This window comes from Plutella xylostella, chromosome 16 (assembly GCF_932276165.1).
Source record: "Plutella xylostella chromosome 16, ilPluXylo3.1, whole genome shotgun sequence".
NCBI lineage: Eukaryota > Metazoa > Arthropoda > Insecta > Lepidoptera > Plutellidae > Plutella > Plutella xylostella.
In genome coordinates, this window is record NC_063996.1 from 1,741,082 (window position 1) to 1,759,815 (window position 18,734).

Here is an 18,734-nt window from a genome sequence, read left to right on the forward strand (position 1 = left end):
CGAAGTTGAGATCACCTGTTAAAATTATATTAGACGTTTTTATTTTATAAAGCATAGAATCTAGGGAATCAATGAATTGTGATTTACATGCTGAATTTTTAAACTGGGAAGGTCTGTATAAACCAACAATTGTTGTATCATTATTTAAGTTAAGTACTAAGCAGTTGCCATTAGAAACAACTGGCTCATGGATATTATAATTACTAATTCTATCATTTATATAGATAATGACACCATCATTTTGATTATAAGATTTGGTGGTACTGAACGATTTAAAATTATTTATATTAGGGATTACTGAATCTTGGTCGACCCAACATTCAGTTAAAACCACAACATCTAAAACTAAGTCCAGCTTTGACATAAAAACAAGAAGTGAATCAAGGTTTTGATTGATACTTCGTATATTGGCACATAGAACATGCATTGTGGAAGCCAAAGATGCAGAATCTGTAGAAAGTAGTGATTTGATTGAATATGGGTCATCACAACGAATACACTCTACGTTTCCAGCGCATTCAATCTCGGTAGAAATATTAATTGTCAGTGGATTGAATTTTAATAAATTTTAGAAACGGTGCTAAGCATTTGGAACCTTGAAAAACATGGACCGATACAGAAGCTGAGTGTCAATGAATATTTACGAAATCGATTTAAGAAAGAATTGAAAGGCATTAAGTTATAACTACATACATTACTCGTATTGTTTGGTTTGGTTTTGAGTTTGCAATCGTTAGTGATTAATGTTAGTGCGTAAGGGGGTAAGTGTGTGAAGAAATAGGTATCAAAATCTTGTAAAAGAAAATTTAACCTATGCGATAGACAACTACTATTTAATACTAGTCACTTTTCCTGTGTCCTTAAATTTTCAAGATCAGTCTCATTGTTCAGACGAACAGCAGCCTGGCCGTCAGTCTTACGGATATAGATATTCCCGTTGCTTGTCCAACAGTATTTGTATTCATTTGTTCGAGCAAACTCTCTAGCCAGGAAGTGTAACCGTTTCATCTTGAATGATAGATTTTCTGAGATGTGTATCGGTACTGCAGGTCCATCAACACTTATTTGTGTCGTTTTAATTAAGTCTCTTTTTTCTTGCTTATATTTCTTGACAGAGCTGATTATCTTTTCTTTTTTGAGAACTGTAGTTAGTTCAACAATAATCGGCGAGTTTTTTGAGTTTCTTTTCTTTGTGCGAAACAGTTCTTTGATTTCAGATTTATCAATTGGGGTATTTAAAACTGATCCAATATTTTGTACGATTTTGATTAAGTCATCTTTGTTTTCGGTTTCTTTCTGAGGTATGTTTCTCACTTCTAAGCTAGATGATCTTATTCCACGCTCAACATTGTCAAGTCGGTCCTCTAGCGCCTTTATATACAGTCGGTCCTTCCTTTGTTGCTGTTCACAATTTTCTAACTTCATCCTCATTTCCTCATACATATTGGAAATGAATTCAATTGACGTTTTAATATCTTTATTCTGGATACTTATTTCTTTTATACTATCCTTGAATGTTGTCTCTAAAGATTTAAGTTTCTTTTCCTGATTTGCCATCATACTTCTCATTTCTTCCATAAATGTTTTCATTTCCACTTCTTGCACATCGCCCCGTGTCCGTTTAATTGGTCCAGTATTGCCTGCACGAGATGATCCCTCACCAAGCAGTGACAGGTCGGGCGCTGAGTCGGACATAGCCGGTGGCGTGCGGTTTAGCGGCATGTTGAGTTGTTGCGCTGACTGTACTTTGGGTAATGTAAAAAAACACAGGTAGTGAGTAGATGAGACAGGTCACAATATTCTGGCAGCGATCGACGATTGGGAACAAATCCGCTTTCCGTCCACTGTATCGTGACCTCTGAGTCAGAAGACGGCTAGTTGGTAGTAATACAACTCACACTATACGTTCGATGTTGTAGGTGATTCTACTGGATCGCGCGCTTGTAGTGACTTCTTCTGGTTTTATGCACTCCTGGTAGTTTGACGATTTTAACTGATTTTAATTTAATTTGTTTATTTAATTTAAGTAAGTATTTAATATTATTTTGTAACCGAAAACACGTCTGTACTCCTCAGAGATCCGGGGGAAGGGGCACTCACGCCTTGTACTAATGTACTCCCTTGCGGGGTAGGCAGAGGTGCATTGCTGCACCCACTTTTCGCCAGAGTGTTATGTTAGTCCCAATGTAATAGGGGGCGGGCCTATTGCCATTTTACGGGCACATCCAAGACCCAAGAACAAATATCCAATGAAGGAAGGGTTTTATGCCTAGTCCACCACGCTGGCCTAGTGCGGGTTGGTGGACCCCAACACAAGCAAGCTTGTGGTGAGAGAGTTAATTGTCGGGTAAGTGGGCAACTCCCGACCAAACTCTGATAAGGCTAAAATACTGTATAAAATTGTCAACTTTGGTTTAAGTGCTAGATTAAATTCCAATAGATAAGCTTAATTAAGTGTGTGTAATAATGAGGGTGACATGGTCACTTGTGTACCAAGCCCATTTAAATTAATAAAAATAAAAAAAAGTGGGCAACCCGAGTGTCAAATGTTTTCAAGCTGCCCGAAGGCCTCTGACTAGGTCTAACGACTGCTGCCGAAGCAGCAACCGGGACCCACGGCTTAAGTGCCGGAAGCATCCAGAAAAGAACCACTTGAAATTGGTCGGTCACCCATCCAATGGCTGACCGTGAACGGGCTTATGATGATTACTATTAATGTCACACTATAATGAGTAAAGAGCTCAGAACTCCGTTCAAACGTAATTTGTCTCATACATATTCAGATCACAAACTCTGTTTTGTTCGCTTTTACGGCTGTTTTATGAGTTTTATGACAGTGATTGTAATTAAATACAAGTTAATACACATTTGTAGCTGTTCCCCGCGTAATGGCCGACGGATTGACGCCTTAGTCGGTTTTACCGTGGTTTTATCACTTGTTTTACAAGTAGGTACAATATGTTGGTATGTACTCTACAATATGTTGTATCTATTGGTTTATTTTAACCGTTTAGTACGGAATTCGCCAGGCCGTTTAGTTCCAAAAACTTAAAATCTTAAAATTAACATAATGCACTATTGAAAACAGTTAGACTATCTACAATATTTCCTAACAAACATAAACATTTCATCAAAATATGTTCAGCTATTCAATTGACAACATTTCAAATAAAATGCTCACTGATTTTATTTTATTTTCGACGAGATATCACAAATTTAGATGACCCGTATTTTTTTATTTTTTCATATTTCTATGTTTTAATATATTTTTTTAATTTCAAAGTTCAAAATATTTATAGTATGAGTGACGTCACGTCGAGGCTTTGGATAAAAATATTTTCGTTGCCTGCCTAACCTAAAAAAAAAAAGTTGGATGACATTAACTTGACATGAACAAGGACCAATCAACTTCAACTTCAACTTTATTTTGTGGCAAGGACCAATCACGAACTTCCGTCATTGACAAGGACACATAAAAGTGACAGACATTTGAGTGATGTTTGTCATTGTCATTGTCAAAGTGACATAAGGTGAAGTGCGGTAATTGCAACTAAAAATATTGAAGTCGTAACTTCATCATCTGATAATTCTTTATATATAAGGAAATAGTATTACTGTAAAATCATGCCAAAGACAAAATTTTATGTAGATTTTATTCTACTATCATTACAAAGAAAAACTCTGAAGAATAAAGAGGTATTGCCAAAAGTTCCGGCAAAGGCAGAAATAGTTGCAATTACCCCTCCTGGCGGGTAATTGCAACTAATCGTTTTATCTCCATATTTTTCTATGTGTGGTGTATATTGTGTATTTGAAACACAAAGACTAAGAGAATATTCATAGGATTGTGACACTTATCTCCTTGTAACTACGACCAATTTCGCATGAAACTACTGTTTAGCCGTGGGTCTGGTAATTGCAACTAATTTCTCAAAAATAGTGATGGGAACTTTATCGTAATTTTATCGACAGTCATGTAGTGTCTGCCATCGACAAGCCAAGAAGACCATGGTAGCAGAATAAAACTCGGGGATAAAAATTAATAGCTATATTTTTATAAATCAACATTAAATATTTTACTTATGTTTAATCAAACAGCCTTTTTACAATTTTTTTGGAAAGTTTTCGGAATTTACCGCAGGCAGGATGCCGGGTGGAATTTTGCAGGTTTTCTAAAAAAAATGTATGCTTAACAGATATGTTTAAAATTTGGAATTAAGCCTTTTATTCTTATTTGTGTGTTATATTATTAGTGATTGTATCGATATATTCATGTTCACTGCCCCATCACTGGCTTTTTCCAATTTCATACAAAAATTGGCAGCTAATTGTAACCATCCTAAAAACTGCAAAATAGTTGCATTTACCAGACTTTGCATTTTTTGTCTAACTACACAGAAAACTCGGAAAACAATCGTGTTAGAATAAAACAAATACATACAAAATGACTTACCGTTATTAGTTTTTACTTTTTTTTGGAAAAACCTTGCGAGGAACCACTAAAAACTATTTTATAAAATAAAAATGCACACCATGTCCATCCGACTCCAGCAGACTCAAAATGGCCGATGACAAAAAGCTTTATAACTCCCACAATTCTTGAGCTATCAGCGCCATCCACATTTTTGGGTAGAACTTTTATGATGTAAAATTGATTTTAGTCTGTCGTTTTACAATGAAGTAACTCTAGAGGGAGTTATTGAAGTTAGTTGCAATTACCGGATAGTTGCAATTACCGCACTTCACCTTAACATGTTTTTTTTTTTTGTTCATGTTTTAGAAGTAAAAGCGCGTTTAATTATTATGCCACATCGTGATGTCACGAATGATAATTTAGATTTTTATGTTTTTCTCTGAAATAAATCAATAGAAAAATTGGAAACATTTTTTTTTGTGAATATTAGAGCCATATCTCTAAATGGTTTTCGAATTTCAACTGTATAAAATTTTGAAATGTTGTCAATTGTCATTGAACTCTTTGTATTTGCATAACAAAAGTCAACATTCAACTCTCTATATTTCCCCAAAGTCAAAGTCGAATTCGAAACCTCAAGTCTTGGCATTGTCTCACGAGATTCACTGTTTCTGTATTCATGAGATCTTCCTCAGTGAATGCTCAAAACTAGTTTCGACAGATCGTATTACATCGCATTATCTTGTATCTTTCTTGTTATACTTATACATTCGCGGCAATAATAGAGGTCGAGTGACAATAGAACCAAAAAACTCCAAAACGCCGTCTACAATATTGAAATATATTTAACAGCGCATCTAAATATTACCTACCAAGTAAACACAAAAATTATGTGTCAATATTTCAAATTGATAAAAGTTAAAAAAAAATCAACAAGTACCTAAGTGGGACTTTTTCATTGCTCGCGAGTGTAGGTACCTATAGTTAAAGCAACTTATACAGAGTGTTGTAAAAAGGGTTTACTAAGCCGGAAATTACATATATCTAAGCCCGAAAATGAAATCCGAATTTCAAAATTCGCAAAAAAATTTCAAAACATTATGCATAGTAAAAAAGTCACGTGATCAACATACAACAACCGTATAGTGCCACAAACTTATCTGTTCCGGTGACAGCCCACGTAAATGTGTAATATTTCTTCATTCTATAAGATTTAAAGTTTGCCAGTAGTGGTAATTCGCTCTTGTGGTTTCTATAAACCCATCTAATCTTTTTAATAATATACAATTCATTAGTAAATAATGAGATATGGATCAATTTAGTTCGCTCTCACCGGAACAGATAAGTTTGTCACACGGTATATAGGGTTGACGTAAACGTGTAAAATTTAGTATCCTACTGACCCGCACTGATCCCGCGTGGTGTACAAGCCTACATAACATATTTTCCTTCATTGTAAGGAGACCCGGACATACATACGAGTACACACATGCTACATAAGCCACATCCGGGCACACCAACGAAGCCTAAATCTCCATTGGCAGTCGCCGTAGCCGAATCGGCTTGGAAGACATCATCATCAGCATAATCATCAAGGAGACCCGTGTTGCAGCGGTAGGGACGGAGACGTGATGGGTTGTGAATAGTCGTGATGATGATGAATTAAATTAGAAATATATTATTGTTACGACCATGCGCTCGTAAAAATAATAATAATATACGTTATGAACCTAGTTTTTTAACAAAGAAATAAATTGCAAAATCACATCAAGACGAGCATAATCATAAACTATAATTTAATGTGATGTCTGACAGCGCCGAGCGGAGAAGGGTAATCAAATGACAAATCATAGTGGCAAATGACATAGTCACACATGACTACTAATTCTATGAGATGCGGGTTGCGTAACTATCATTACTTAGTAATTTACTTTAATCCTGTTTACATTTCAGATGTATAATGTCATTGGTAGTCTTACGTTAGATAAATGTACGTATTACCTACTTATGAATGAATACAATGATTGGATGCGAATAGCTAAACATCGCATCCAGTGGCGTGCTTTGGGAGAGGCCTACGTCCAGCTGTGGACTGCTATAGGCTAATGATGTTGATGATGAATACAATAGTATCAAGACTTTATAATCATTTCATAAAACTATTGTTTTTGACAGCTTTTTGTCACTATAGGTAGGTACAAAATGATAAGCACAAAAGTATCGTAGTGACATGTCAAAAATACCTGAAAAAATATTCCAAGAAACCGATATTACTTGCCTTACAGTAAATTATGTAAATATTAAACATGGAATCTGTTACAGAACGAATTGATTCGAGTTGATTCAATAAAGTAGAAATGTTTACAAAATTCATACGAATGTTTTAAAAACATGTTTTAATAATTTAGCAGCCTATATATTATGTATAGAGATACCGCTATAGCATATTTAAATAATTGTAGTTTTTAATGACGTGTATAAATTCTTATTTTAATATTATTTTATGTAACCAGTAAAGCCATACGATAAATAAATAATAGCTTATATCTCATTGCCACAGGAAATACACTCACGGGCAATGAAAAAGTTCCATTCACAAAATCGCCAATTTACACCGAAACGGAAAAAACTAACTTAATGACGCCTTCTCAGAATATTACCAACTAACCACATAAATATTTTGTTAAAATTTAAAAGTAAAAAAAAATCACGCCATTTGGTGTCTGCATTTTGTAAGTGTAACTGTTTCTTTGCCCGTGAGTGTAAAGTAAATTGGAAGTTAGCTTAAGATTATCAAGTTCACATCACATATAACCACACATGTCGGAATGTGTGAATGCATTACGTAGTACGCAACACGTGTGTGGCGTGGAGATACCAATATTGGCCCAGATGCATGGCGTGAGAACATTAACACACTCACGAGCTATGAAATACGGTTGTCTGGAAGAGATAGCTTTTAGCTATAAGACCGCCATTTGTGCATCACTGTTATTTAAGTTAGTTTTAAGTTTTTTTTTATGGTGTGCAAATAAAGATTATTGTATTGTATTGTGTTGTATTGAAATAATTCCAGTGACATAGCACCAAATTTAAATATTTTTTTATTTTTTTTTTTTTAATTAAAATTTCTGCAATATTGAAGTACGTTTAACAGCGAATGGGATGTTTCTAAAAACATAAATATTCATTTATTTTAATTGTTCAATAAAATTGACGATTTTTGGGATATTTAGACCAAAAATAGTGAAACAAAGTTTGACGCTTTCTAGAAAGATATTTGATTATTCAGCGATTAATATTCTTATACATATTTTGTTTTAGGAGGTATACCTCCATATGCTCATTGTGTAGGTACTTCTTGTTACTACTTACTATATAGGCCGGCATTTTTTTCTTTCATTATTGACATTTGGTGTCGGCATTTTGTGAATGGAACTTATTAATTGCCCGCGACTGTGTTTTAAAAGCTTTTCTACTGACAACTAAACTTATCATAATTTTACGAGTATTATAATAATAATAATGTCCTCCTAGCCGAATTTCGACCACGGCGGCCAATCTCAATTGAGATCAGCCATCTACGCAGGAGTAGATTATAGTGCCCAAGTGTGTGCGCAGTACACAGGAGCACTCTCTGTTCCATCACTCTAATAGCCCAATGGGACGGATTGACCGACACGACTGGAGAGAGCTAGGCGCAGGACCGACTGCTTTACATGCCCATCCGACAGCATGGATCGTTTCACTGTTCACTTCAGACATCAGGTGATCAGCCTTCTATGTCCTAACCAAACTTAGAACCACAATTTAGAAACACAAATTGATGGTCCCACCCGGGAATCGAACCCGGGACCTCTGGGTCATGAAGCGAAGCTTCTACCACTAGACCACAGAGGCAGTTACAGTAGTGGAGCAGTACGAGTATTATGAATACATTAGCACAATAAGTTCTAATGAACATTATTATCCTAACCAGTTTCATTCCATTCGTAACTCGATCATAAAATAGGTTTAACTTGTTGGTGCGGTTTTACTGAGTTATCAGTTTATAGAGTCAATATTAATTATAGGTTAACCATAAAACCTACACATACATCTATATATAAGAGCGGTGATAGCTAAGTCGGTTAAGCGCCCGCTTATCACGCCAGAGATGCGGGTTCGATTCTCGGCGCTGACATGTATCAATGTTTTTATACCATCGCTTTTACGGTGAAGGAAAACGTTGTGAGGAAACCTGCACATCTACATAGATACTAGATGTGTGCCCTAAGTCCATTGTACTAATACAAAAACGGCGATACGGCTCGCGACCTATCACGTGAGTACAAATGTACAGCGAAAAGCGGGTGAACCCCTTCGGGGATTACAGTCGTGAGCATATGTATATGTCGCAGGCATCTGGTTTAATCTCCTGTTTGATTGAACCGCTAGCCCGTTCATTGGATGACGCTATTCAGTTGTATGACTAGGCCGAACGTTGATTGTACAAGCGTCACAAAACGTCCAACTAGGTAGCGGACTTAAAATCAGTCAGGTGGTGAATAAAACAAATATGGCGTCTAACAGCGAACAGCTGACACAAAAAGCACTTGTATTGTAATTTTTTGCAAATAAATTAGCTTTAAAGTGCGTTATTTATGTTAAAATAGTGTGACAACATGGATTTACCTATTATTTCACCGCCGGCGGATAGTTTCAAAGAAAAAAATGTGCTGAAACTGGATAATTATGAACAACAATATCAAGGTACGTTTATTGTTATTGTTTAGTTAATTTGTGAAATGAGAGCTTTGTAACATAGTCTTTTTGTTGACTCTTGTCTGGTCATGTTCATCCTAACCAGACATTACAAAGTTGCTATAATATATCCCATTTAACGACTTCGCTGAATAACGTTCAGTCAAGACGTTGGACGTTACAGTCAACCACTTGACGAGTTGTTCATTAGTCATTCAACTGAGTAGCGTTTTCTAATGAACGGGCTAGCGGTTCAATCAAACAGGAGATTAAACCAGATGACTGCGACATATATAAATTGATCACATGGGATTGGCGGCTGACGCTGAACGACTTGATTGTGTCGTCGTCAGAGACAACCTCATTTCGTAGTCGGCCAATTGGTACCTTTAGCTTACAGTAAGAAATTAAATGATAAATTGCAGGATATATTCACACAAATCACATCACACTAATATTTATACGTCTGTTCCCGTTATTCGACTCGAATGCTGCAAAAGCTCAACATGTCATTGACCTTTAAAGTTGCGTGTTGGTCAGTTCAACTCCCGTAATAGTTTCATGTTTGTTTGGCAAAGTTCTTTGACAAAATTACTGCGTGTTGAGGTAAACTTTAGCGATATAAAGAAAGTTAGTGTGCCAAATGGAGTATAGGTGTAGCACAGGGGGTAAGCACAGTAAACCTTAGAGTATGTCTTAATAAGTCAATGACCCCGGATCACCGTGTATTTCACCGCAGACATTTAGCTTTCTCTTTGAGAGCTTTGTGCCTGACATAACGGGATGCTACATCAATTGACTTTACTCATTAATAACATAATAACCCTCGCTTGATCTATACAATAAAACGGTTCTAAAGTTGATCATTTTAAACTTAAAGCTTTACCAAGTTTTTATTGTGTTTTGGATTGGTGGTCCGGCTAAACCTGCCCATTCCATTATAGCTTTTAAAACTAAGGTCTAAAGGCGCGAAATTCCGCGAATTGATTGTTATTTCTCGAGATGTATTTAAATTTCAGGGTGCCATCGTCTGTTTAGGCGCTCCGCTCGCTGCACGAGAGTCGAGGCGGCGTCTTTTTCTATATCGACGGTGGAAAGGCAGAATGTTTTATCCGCCACTTTTGGCGAATATGAGTTATATACACCGTTGGAATCGCCTGATTTTTCTCTTTCGAATGGTGCGGGTCTCGTTTCGATCTGAGCACTTTTTTGGCGCTTAAGACATCAGTGATTTTGGAAATCTTAATACTTTTTTCTTGTATTAAGAGCCACTTTTTTAGTCATTTGTATGTTCAAACATACATGATCAATAATAAAGTTATATAAAACATTTTACCCTTACTAAAACAGTAAAACACTGTGACTTAATTCATTTTAGATGAATGTGAATTTGTATCATTAGTTACTTAAGCGACCTACCTGATTGCGAAATAAAACATAATGGATATAAAACTAAATGCCTTCTTGTCAAAAATAACAAAAAAGCACTTAATATATTTTACGTAATTGTAATTTAAGCCTCACTGGCACTTAAACCATTTTATCGGCCAGTCTTACTCGCGGCCTTTGGCGGTTAATACAACTTTACCTAAATCTGGTTAATGGTACAATTGGCATTTAAGCGGTGTTTTGCGATTTGTAGATAATTGATATAAGTGATATAAAACAATTCAAAAGAATCGCAATGACGTGGTTTATGGTGTTTAAGCTGTTATATTATTATTATATTCAGAAGGATATTGCGTGAAAACGCCAATATATAAATAGGACCGGTTGGAAAGGTGTCGCTTCAGTACCCCGCCGGGACGTTCATTGTGAGAAGACGTGCGTCTATGCGACAGTTCAGATTCGTTCGCCAGTATAAAACTATAAATATTTTTTATTATATCACCAGATAACTACATTAAATTATAATATCTAGGTATTATATTACGGTTCTAAATAATAGTGTTGCTATAATTAATATTTATTGAGTTATTAATAAAAATATGCACTTGGATCCTTTCCTCTAAATTGCTGTATATATGCAAGTAGGGAATTTTAACGTTTCTCTAAAAGGATCAAACCAAATATTTATTTTTTATAAAATATTTTTTCTATGACAATATGGTTCTTAATGTAAAATATTTTTAATGTATTAACATGACATTACTTTTTATACAAAATAAAAATTATATATAAAAAATAAAATTATTCTTAAATAATTAAGCTACATCGAAATCTAGTCAGAAACAACATTTCTTATCTATATAAAAATCTAACCGAAAATGTGTTCCCAAGCGCAAAACTCTGGATGAACTTAACCGATTTTGATAATTGTTAGGTAATTATACTAATAGAAGGCCACGTTTTAAGTGAGTGACCAAGAGTACCACGACCTGTTTGTATCCCATACTTTTCAGAATAAAGTATTTTAACGAACTTTGCCACTCTTCAGCGATCGTATGGTCCGTATCAATTCGTCTTATTTGGGGGTTGGATATTTAAATTTCTGTCAAGATGCAGGATAGTCATAAATCTCATCATTAATCATCATCACGACCCATTACATCCCCACTGCTGGGGCACGGGTCTCCTTCCAATGAAGGAATGGTTTAGGCCTAGTCTACCACGCTGGCCTAGCGCGGGTTGGTGGGCTCGAACACAAGCAATCTTGTGCTGAGAGAGTTGTCGGGTAAGTGGGCAACCCAACTGTCAGACGTTTTCAAGCCGCCCGAAGGCCTCTGACTAGCCTTAGCGACCTGCCGATTTTATTAATCATAATGATTACGATTATGCATCAAGATACAAGATGATATTGGTATATTTGCATCTGCATCCAACTCCTCAGGTGGTGGTTAGGATCATTAAAAACTTCGGCAATGTGGCCATACCATCTTGAAAGTCAATCTTCCATAGTAACAAGGAGATATCCTGGGTTTTGTTGCAATATTCTTCAAGATGCTTTGTATAGATCCTTCATGTTTTCTATGGCAGCCGATGGTTGTGGTCTCATTTCTGGACATAGAGTCACCCCTAGCAGTGTTTGTCTTTTTAAATTTCGTTTGATATTAAGTTCACAAAGAAAATAATCGTACGCAAGTGCTTCTTAAGAATGGTCGTCTAGTTCGACGTTAAGTTTTCCTTGATGGTTGATCATATCCCATGTTTCTTTAGACATACCATTCATTCTTTAAGTGTTCCTTGTGCCTTATTATTTCTTCGCAAATTTTTAGTAACACGTCTTTGATGCCAGACCTTTGATCTTTGAATGAGACCTCGTCCAGACTTAGTAGATGGTATTTGTTGTCGATCTGGATACTAAGTTATCTTCTAACTTGTGGGTCCTGCAGCTTATTTACACGACACGACACCTTTGGCAGATCTTGTGGTCTGCTCCTAAACTCCCACTATCTTCAAGCAGATTTTTCCATCGACTAAGTGGTGATCACTATTGACATCACCAACCCTCTTATTCCTAACATGTAGAAGTGTCTCCATTTTCGACTAATCGTCGGTCGATTTGGTTCTCGGTCCGGCTGTCGGGTGAGACCTAACTCACATTGTGATAGTTCTTTGGGGTTACCACCACTAAACATTACCAATCCTAAAGCATCGTCGCTTGCTTATCAAATCTAGCGTATCTTGTATGAATCTGACAGATAGTTTAAAGCGAGCGACGCTGCTTATGAATTGATAATTGCTAATGTGTCTTGCCTACACTAACATAGGTGCCGATACATGGACGCTGACCAAGGAAACTGTGCACCGAATCAGAGTTGCACAGAGAGCTATGGAGCGATCCATGTTGAGCATTTTGCTTACAGACCGTATTCCCAGCGTGGTAATTTGCCAAAAGACAAAAGTCTTCGACGTCGGTATGCAGGTCACTGAACTGAAATGGGAGTCGGCAGGACACTTGGCTGGACGGAAGGTGGACAAAGGCGGTGACAGAATGGTGGCATAGAGACGGACGAAGAAATGTCGGTTGAATTATTATTATTAATTGATGAATAAGTAAACCTGATCACTTGGATCTCAATCTTAAAGTGATTTCGCGGTGAACAATATGTTAATAAAGTTTATAATAAAATAATGCTTCGAGAAAAGGATGGCACTGCCGTGCCCCCAGATATTATGAAATTTTAGTTTTCAATCTAGCTGACCCTTCTTACCTTATATACCTTCCCTGGACTTCCACAAATATTTCTAGACCAAAATCGGTTTAACCGTTCTCGAGTTCTGAGGTCCAAATTATAAGTTCATTTATTCTTTAAGTCATTCATCTTAGATATAAATTGCCTTAGTTTGGCGGTTAATTCATTCTTATGTAATGTTTAAAGTAACATAAATTATTATAAAACATTATGCTGGTGTGATGGTTAAATCTCCTTGGTCTTTAAATTGTTTTTACTTGTATTTTATTAAAATGTTAATGTCGTTTAAGCCAATTTTACCTGACTGAGATTTCAGATGCCTATGTCTTATGTCCCTTATTACAGTAAATAGAATATGTACATTCATTTTATATACAGAATTACATAGAAAACTATTTAAATTTAACGTATTTTAATTTTCAAAGCCATAGCTAGAATAATTACAGAGATATGATTTTTTTTCGAAAATTTTAAACTTTAAATCGCTCTGGTGAACATTTTATGTCATGGCGCTTCAAACATTCTGCCTTTCCACCGTCGATATTATGTCTTCGGACTTCATGTAGAGTTATAAAAACCTATTTAGTTCTATGTTCAGTTCTATGGGTCATAGAACCATCGACATTTTATCTTGTTTGATGTTGTTTCTGTGTAGCTGAATTAATATTAATTTATTTCGTCTTTCTTTTTATTACCAGACTGGCGTCTACGTCTCGCTAATCTGTTGACCAGTAGATGTGAGTGGGCGGACTTCATAGAGACAAATGATGGTGTTAGCCTTACATAAACACATAAATTTGGAATTCATTAACCTTTGTGCCGCCTACCATGTTGGCTCGAGTGGGGTTTTAAATAGGTACCAAACTTAGGAAAAAAATGTGTATTTAGCTTACTGACAGTTTCACAGGTGAGGTTATCTAATAAGGGCCCTAACCATAGAATAATGAGTACTATTACTACTGTACTTGTTATTCTATGCCCTAACTTAGCATAAATTCAAGTACCTATGTAAATATAAAGGATGCTAAGCACATTTATTAAAACGCGTTTGACAGCATCTTGATAATTATTGTGTCTTGTTGATAGTAGGTATTCGGGCTATTGTCCTGTGCAGCGGGCACCGGATTCGATACTATTTTCGAATCTACACGAAGGGTCACTTTTACCAAACGCTAAACGTATTTAAATCAAATTTTAAATACATTTTGTACTAACTGACAGACGTATGACAGGCTACTAAATACGTTTAGCGTTTGGTGCAATACGACCTAACAAATGGAAAAAAAACAAATGTGACCTTTGGAACTAACTTTGCCTTACATTTTGACAGTAACAGTTGACGATAGGCAACGTAAACGGAGGTTTCGAATCCTGTGCTCGCGACTCTGAAAACGATTGATAAACAGTTTACTCAAAATAGTTGCTCAGAAAGTGAGGGCGAACAAGATAAGTTCACATTACCCGCATTTCATCTCGGAATTTTCACTGGAAACGCGTGCTACGAGAATTTTTTTTCATGACATAGGGGCATGTTTATCTTTGTAACTATACATTACGTAGGTACTTGTGATTTTCATATTGTTTAGAGTGATTATACCTATTACACTCGCGAGCAATGAAAAAGTTACACCCACATAATACCAACACCAAAAGGCTAAAATTTTTTTAACCACTTAATTGAAAAATTTTACACAATATTTAAGCTTTTAATAATATGTATTTCTATCTGCTGTTGCATGCAATATTGCAGAGGGCGTCATTAAGCTAGCCTTTTCCGTTTAGTTTGGTGCTATTTGACTGGTACATTTTCATTGCCCGCGAGTGTAATTGATGTAACATACGACACGCCAAGACTTCACTCGTATGCAACAGGCTTTGATTAAATCAAAGGTGACAGGAACAGAATCTGATGGAAAGGTTCAGCTGCAAAAATGTTGAGATGGTGGAATAAACGGAAATAAATCTGCGATAAAATTTTACGATTTCACGCCGAGATGCGGCGGAGCGGGACCTAACGACGTCTTGATAGCCAGAATGTAAATACATACATAGTATGAAATATTGTTTATTGATTAGATAGGTAGCTGATGAAAAAGAGGTGTAATAAGTTTTGATTGAGATTTTGTGTTGTGTTGAAGTTAAACAACACATGGCACGGTGACCCATCCAATGGGATTTCAAGCGGTTGTTTTCTGGGTGTTTCTGTGTTTCGGACGGTATTATTAAGTGATTTTCTTATCTTATTTTAAAATTATATACAATCACAAGTTCAGTATTAATCTAATTATTAATTAAGTAAGTACTTACTTAAATTTATGTCTAAATTTACAAAACCTCTTGATATAGGCATCACGTAACCTACTAGACATTCCAGAAGTGAAAATATTTCGTAAAAGGTTCGCAAGATTAAATTTTTCGACGGAGGAATTTAATAGAGTAAATTTTTATATGTGACACAGTTTAAGGTAAGATTTAGGATTTTGCGATAAAAAAAAACAGATAAGTACCTAGTTTAGGTAACTTAGGTATATTATTACGAAAAGTAATGGGTAAAATGCCGTTGCAAAGTTACATTAAAATATATATATATTATATATATAAATTATATATTATATATATATATATATATTATAAAATATAAATATTCACAATTCATCACATCACAGCAATTCATCATTTAATTTCTTACTGTAAGCTAAAGGTACTAATTGGCCGCTGACGTCATAATATTGATTGCAGCAGGCTCCGAAACTACACGTGTCGTTGAGCGTCACGTAGCTAGCCGCCAACCGGATCCCATAGAAAGAAACCATTGGTAACGTTACGACAATTACGACCCGTGTCGTCGTCTGTGCAGCGATTATAAGATTCGAAACCTCCGTTTACGTTGCGTATCGTCAACTGTCACTGTAAAAATGTAAGGCAAATTTGTTAGTTCCAAAAGCGACATTTGTTTTTTCCATGTTAGGTGGAATTTCACCAAACGCTAAACGTATTTAGTAGCCTGTCATACGTCTGTCAGTTAGTACAAAATTTATTTAAAATTTGATTTAAATACTATTTTAAATATTATACGTTTAGTGTTTGGTAAAAGACCACCCTTAGTGTAGTTTTGAAAATAGTATCGAATCCTGTGATCGCACCTCTGATGGCAGTTGTCAACTTAATAACCGATACCCTGAACTAAAGGTGAAAACTTAAAAAAGCACGAGAAGTAGTCACCTACCAGCATGAATAATTCACGTAGGTTCGGTCCTGGCTCTGGCGAATATTCCCTGAATACTGATGGAGGCTCAGGGTCGAGGTTCGATATGATCCGCGTTGAGCCTGGGTAAGTTTTTTCTGCGAATTCTCCGTTAGAATGTGTTCCCTCATAGGTCTTGTACGTAAAAGTTTAAACTTTACTCTCGACTGTAATACAACAACAATACTGTGCAATATATTTATTGTGCAATAAGTTTTTAATCCAAATGACGTTTGCGTAATCTTCAATATTAACCAAGCACAATTGATAATATTGCGCAATATAATTGATCGCCTAGGGGCCGCCTAAATCGCTGTAAATAAATATCTAAATAGTAAATAAGTAACACAACCAGCTTTCTTGCATGTGACATCAAAAATATTTAAACAAAACATAGCAGTTACAGGTACAACATCTAGAAAGAAAGAAAGAAGAAAATTTATTTATTTCTAACACACACAGAAACAACAGAATACATCTGCATTATATAGGTTAATTAGGTATAATATTAAGTGACTTAGGTTTACTATTCTTTTCCTTTTTTTTAATTCTTTTTTTGTACACCTTATTACCTATTTTTCCTGTACCTCCTGCGGGTTGACTGGCAGAAAATGCTTTTAGCGTTAAGTCCACCCTTTGTACTTTTATTGTAATATTTGTACAATAAAGAGTTAAATAATAATAATAACATCTGTCCGATACCCATATTACATGCTCTGCCTAGCTGGGGGTGGGATGGCCGTATGTAAAATGTCCACACATAGGTATTTTTATTATTATTATAGGTATATTTCAACATACAACATATTAATACATGATTATACCTTTTACGTGCGTAACCAGAAATCTTTCCGGTGTTTTTTATGGCGGTGCTCGTACTCCATTAAAAAATAATTTATTTAAAAGCGTAGGTATATTCCCCAAAGAGGCTTTTCGCCCACACGCAAGCCTGATAATTCAATATACGATAGTCAAATAGAATTAACTGTGTAACTTCTGCGGGGAAGTAAATAATATTTTATGTTAATTCCTTAACCCCGATGGAAATGAGGAAATTGTACCAAATTACTCCTAAACGGAAAAGGTGACCCGTCTGCAATATGTAAGTACTTGATGTACTGCTTTAGATCCTTACTAATATTATAAATGCGAAAGTAACTGTGTATGTCTGTCTGTCTGTCTGTCTGTTACTCTTTCACGCCGAAACTACTGAACGGATTTGAATGAAATTTGGTATACATACAGTCTAGACCCTGGGAAAGAACATAGGCTACTTTTTATCCCGGAATTCCCACGGGAAAACTTTTTAAGGCGAAGCGAAGCGCGCGGGGACAGCTAGTTGTAAATAATTATGTTTTTGAACTCTCAATCTCTGTCTCGCATGGTGTGTGAACTGTGAACTCTCAAACTGGTTCGCCCCTCGGGTAAAACATAGCTTGGATCTAAACTACTTATATAAATTTAAAGATCTTTTATTTTAATTGCTTAAATAACCCTACTGTGCTTTTGATAAATACTTTTATATTGATTCGATTTGACTTACTGGCCCTGTAGCACAGGGCGCGGTTAAGACGTGACAAGAGTTCTCCGTCGCGCTCGGTCTTGAGGCTGCGCGATGTGAGTGAGCGCGATGCAAAACTCTTGTCACGTCTTAAATGCGACCCGTACTAGCCCTTCTGTACCACTTAATTTTGCCACACCCTGTATCTGCACCACTCAGCACCACTACTAGAACCGGGTAACTGTCTGAAGTTCCATGAAATAATAATTAAAGTGTGGCAAAGGCGGAGGATTAGACGTAGATTGGTGTAGCCGCAGGCTGCAGGGTTTGAGCTAGTAGGTACCACCCGAGCGACCCTGAGAAACATAATTATTTATTGCCATAACTAGCCGTTTCCGCGAGCTTTGTTTTGCCTTAAAAATATTTACCGTAGGAATTCTGCGATACCAAAAAAGCGATAAAAAGTAGCCTATGTGTTAATCCAGGGTTTCGGCTAACTAATTAACAAATTTCAATAAAATCGGTTCAGCCGTTTTGACGTGAAAAAGTAATAAACATACTCATACACATACTCACAAACTTTCGCCTTTATAATATTAGTAGGATACACGAACAAGCCATTAAAAATCTTCCACTTACAAAATGCTGACACCAAATATCCCCGTTTTTTTAAAACATTAAAGTAATAAAATTTGT

The 18,734-nt window shown here is 36.0% G+C and overlaps 1 protein-coding gene and 1 long non-coding RNA gene across 2 annotated transcripts in view; both read left to right on the forward strand.

Moving 5' to 3' along the window:
- LOC119693848 (calcium/calmodulin-dependent protein kinase kinase 1) overlaps positions 1 to 18,734 on the forward strand; it is a 181,936-nt gene that overhangs the window by 81,406 nt on the left and 81,796 nt on the right. The gene's annotated exons all lie outside the window — the stretch shown is intronic.
- The window catches only part of LOC119693849, a 41,744-nt gene that overhangs the window by 21,578 nt on the left and 1,432 nt on the right, over positions 1 to 18,734 (forward strand). The window lies entirely within an intron of this gene.